The following is a 4,728-nucleotide window of genomic DNA, read 5'->3' as shown; positions in this document are numbered from 1 at the left end:
ACATACACAAAATTACCAAGACCTGCTACCAAAAAAAAAACATAACACACCTTTTATTGTCCGATCTTTTGGCATAGTAATTAAAGGAATACTCAATTACAAATCGCGCCATAGCCGAAATGAGAGTACACTTGTCCTTGTATATTTGTCCAACCTTAACATCACTATGCTTGCAATCAGTAATGATCTTGTAGAATTAGATTTATAACTAATTATTTCTTCAACTATTTCAGATGGACTTTCCAAACACATTACAGCACCAACTTTCCCATCAAAAAGCATTTCACTATCAGACTTATCTAACATAGTGATGATAAGAGGATATGTTCCAAATCCACGCCCTGTTTTATTAATTTCAACATACAGCTTCACACTCATTTCGTTACGAATAAACAACGGACAATCATTTCCTTCAACAATGTAACGAGCTTCAATTTTTTTCCTTGTTTCGTCGATTTCCAGTTCTCCTGCAATTGTAGAAATCAGTTTTTCGTAAGTAACATGTTCACTGACCACAATTTCATCACTCTTATAACCAACATACTCGATTTCGCTAATCCAAACACCGAAATGACGTAAAAGCACCGAAATATTCATATCAAACAAGCAAAATTAACAAATCAAATGAAAAAAAATTAGTGTGTTTAATCTGAACAAGAAGAAAGAATATTTTTCAATTTCAAAAATATATTAAAACAACGTTTACGTTTTAACTAAGTAGAGTAATAAACAGAATCCCATTAAATGTGGGATTTGATTTTATTTTTTACCTTAATTAGTTAGCTTAAATGCTAATTTAATGCAAAGTTACCTGTTACATTCCGTAAAATATGCTGATTTAGTTAATTAATACATGTATCAGTAATATGTATCGAATGTAATTAACTTGTATCATTAGAGGTCAATTGTTGAGATTTTAGCAGATTTTGAAAAATATTGAGATTTTTAATAATTAATGATAAACATGTCGGTATATATATAAAATTTATTTAAAAATATATATATATACCGCGAATGTAGTAAATAAACCCGCGAATCCATTTTTCTCCAAAGCATCTTTTTTTAAAAGCAGCCCCCTTTTTTTCAAAAGCTTTCTCTTTTCTGAAAAGCCCTAATTTCTGAAAAGTCGCCTTCTACTTCTCCCAATTCAACATCACGCTTGACTAATTGCCTCGTGACATCAGTCCTTATCTCCATTTGTTCAATTGTTTGTTCTTTTCTGGAGGTGAGTTGGTTACATTTAATCTTTTTCAATTGTCTCTTCCCCCAATTAGGTATCTAAAACCAACTTCATTAATTATCACTTTTTGTTTTTTGCTTGATATTGTTAACTAATTGCATGTTCTGGTTTAGAAGTCTACATGCTAAAGACTCAAAGAGCTGATGTTGTGTTTGTGTGGTTTTATCGTAGTCACTTCAGTTCAAATCGACACAGGCGTAGTATTTTGGTGGAGAACTGGCCGTAGAATGTGAGATATAAATCGTTGTAGTTGCTGTTATTTGATTTTGTAAGGATTTTTGATTAGTCGAATAATGATTAATTACCTATTAAATGCAAGTTCTTGACTTTGGTTTTTGGTTTTTATTTTTCTGTTTTAATCTTGAAATGAAATGTCTGTTCTTTGCTTATAATCTTGAATGGAAATTTTCCGTTTTTGTATATATGAAGCTGATCATTTGAAGTTTCTCTTATTTTTCCCGTTTTGGTTTGTGGGACAGTTTCAAGATTTGAACTTTATGGGTTCAAGTTCGAATTTTATCACAATTTGTTTGATTTTTAACAGAGTTTTTATGCTTCATTCCGATTGCTCAAATGTGTTTATTCTCTCGATCTATTATTCTTGTTCTTTGCTTTAGCAGTTTGTAATATCTTGTCAGTACAAGACTCTACCTTCTGAATTTGACTTATATTTTAAGTAAAGTTCTTAGGATTACTTGAGTCTCCAATTTTTTAGATGAAATTTATTTCTTCTTAAAAAAAAATCCATTGGTGAAAAGAAAAAAAAACTTGCTGCCAGAGAAAGCAAGCTTGAACGAGAGACATAGGTTGAACATAAGTCTCCTAAAGTTAAAATCATATTCAAGGTATGCAAGATAAATTTCCTAAGCTACGTTAATTGAACAGAGCCATTGAAGTGACATTACCTTTTACTATGGACATCTTCAATATTACCTGGTATAAATTTACACTCATCATATAATTTAATAAATTGTATTGCGTTTATTTTCTAACAATGCATTAAAGCCCCATCGCATAAAGAGTAAAATATTGAGTTAGCGTCTTAATGCATCATGATAATAAGATATTGAGTTTAAGCCCTACTGATTTATGGTCTAAGACGTGTTTTTATGGATAAGACGACGGGTTCATGTTTAATTACCTATTAAATGCAAGTTCTTGACTTTGGTTTTTGATTTTTATTTTTCTATTTTAATCTTGAAATGAAATGTCTGTTCTCTGCTTATAATCTTGAATGAAAATTTTTCGTTTCTGTATATATGAAGCTGATCATTTGAAGTTTCTCTTATTTTCCCCATTTTGGTTTGTGGGGCAATTTCAAGATTTAAACTTTAGGAGTTCAAGTTTGAATTTTTATCACAATTTGTTTGATTTTCAATGGAGTTTTTATGCTTCATTCCGAGTGCTCAAATGTGTTTATAGTGAAGTAACGATGAGTATAATGAGTGTAATCATGTGATGAATCTGTTTGAAATTAATTTAGTTGATAAGATTGATTCAAATTGTGATTGTGTATGTATTGTTTTGTTTCTATGATTTGTTGCAATTTGGAATTTTTTATGAATTGATGAAACTGAGTGTTTTTGTGCTTCATTCCGAGTGCTCAAGTGTGTGTGTTTATAGTGAAGTAAGGATGAGTAAATGAGTGTAATCAGATGTTAAATCTGTTTGAAATAACATACTTTAGCTCTTTGATAATCTGACTTTGCTTTATCATTTGCACTATCAATTATGTTGAAGATTAGTTCTTAACATATTTAGATGGATAAATCTTGGATTGGAAAACCTAGGAACACACACCGGAATATGAGCGTGGTTTGACACAATTTCTGGACTTTGCATTTATGAATGCAGCCGTAGCAGATAGAATTAAATGTCCGTGTCGTCTCTGCTATTTTACAAAGTGGCATACTAGAGATATAGTGCACGCCCATTTGATCTGCAATCAATTTCCTCTGAATTATATCATTTGGGTTGTACATGGAGAAAGTAATGTGTTGAATAATTCTCCCAATATTGCTGCCAATTTGCTAAATTGGGTATGTACTCATAGAGTTAATTACTCACTGCTATCTCTAGTCTCTTTTTATATAACCACATACAAAATTAATTTTCAGAGCGATCAACAAGTACTTCTGGAAAGGAAACAGGTGATCTTGAAGTTATTATATGATAGTACATTTGAAATGTTAAATATGTTTCTAGTTTGAAAGTTGCAACATCTATCTCTTGCTTAATTTTTCTTTCTTCTTTTATTGTTCGCTGCTAGATGAAGTTATGCTATGGTTTTTGTGTTTTACTATATTTTAGGAAAAAATTGAACTCGTAGTAAGTCAAAGCACCATGAACGAGTCTGAAATTTCTCCAAATGATGATGTTGGTAAGGTGCTAGGAAAAGAGCATTCTGGAAGGGTGAGGTGCTTGGGATTAGGAGTTGTTCCTAGCAGATCCTTTAAACAAACATGTCCTCATTTTAGCAGTATGAGTTCTTCAACTAGTAACAGTTCATGTCCATCCAATTGTCAAGAAAACTACACTCAAATATTAAATGCTCATAAGAATAGCCAAGAGAACTACAAAGAACTGGTGAATTCTCACAATTTAATGATGAACGCTTTCAAGGCATATATGATAATGAAAGAAGGCATGATACCTGAACAGTTTGCAGGATTTTCACTACTACGGTAAATAATTTTGATTTGAGGAAAATTAAGTTAATGTATTATTATAAAATATTTAGTATTCAAAAACCTTACTATTTTTATTTTTACTTTTGTAACCAAGTGATGTCTCTACTTGACCTCTTTCGGATGTGAATGGAAGATCATCTAATGATAGTTATTCTAGTGATAATCATTGAAATTTGTAATTGTATTAGTAATTATGATAATGTTATCGAATCGGTGTTGGAGAAGTATTTTGTGTTGAAATTAGTTTTTAAGACTAATGACAATACTTTTGTTGTACGTTTTTATGATCTAATATATATTGATTTTTGTTGTTATTAAAATGTATTTTTGTTTGGTCCAGTGACTGATATATATTAAATCTATTAAATAAAATTCAAATTTAAATATTGATTATGAACAGTGTAATTTATCTTTTGTTAAAAAATATCAAGTGAATTGTGGGAGTCTTGATCCCTGCAATTTTTAAAATATAGGATGGAGGTTTTAACCGCCGCTATTTTTTTTAGTATTAGTTGGGTACATATTGTGGGAGTTGAAATCGCCCTTATATAACCGCCGCTAGCTGATTGCGTTGGTAAATGAAAAAAATGCCGTAAACAGGTTGCGACTCTCGTAATTGCGGAGGTTTTGAGAACTGTTGTGCAAACCTCCGCAATATGTAAATATAACCCCGCAAAGTGAGCAATTTTTTTGTAGTGTAAATACTATTACAGATTTTATAATAAACCTAGGAGAAAAAACTCAGCAAAAAATTACAAAAATATTTAAAACTCTAGAAATATTGGAAGATATGCAAAA

General features: G+C 30.8%; 1 long non-coding RNA gene across 1 annotated transcript; it reads left to right on the top strand.

Moving 5' to 3' along the window:
• Window positions 1–1,031: 1,031 nt before the first annotated feature.
• Window positions 1,032–4,241, top strand: LOC124885456. Its single transcript, XR_007051410.1, has 2 exons — window positions 1,032–1,225; window positions 3,551–4,241. It is a non-coding gene; the product is annotated as an uncharacterized LOC124885456 (long non-coding RNA).
• Window positions 4,242–4,728: the final 487 nt, after the last annotated feature.

Source organism: Capsicum annuum, unplaced genomic scaffold (assembly GCF_002878395.1).
Source record: "Capsicum annuum cultivar UCD-10X-F1 unplaced genomic scaffold, UCD10Xv1.1 ctg78042, whole genome shotgun sequence".
Lineage (NCBI taxonomy): Eukaryota > Viridiplantae > Streptophyta > Magnoliopsida > Solanales > Solanaceae > Capsicum > Capsicum annuum.
Note: the sequence above shows the minus strand (reverse complement) of the source record. Positions and strands in the feature narration are given on the sequence as shown.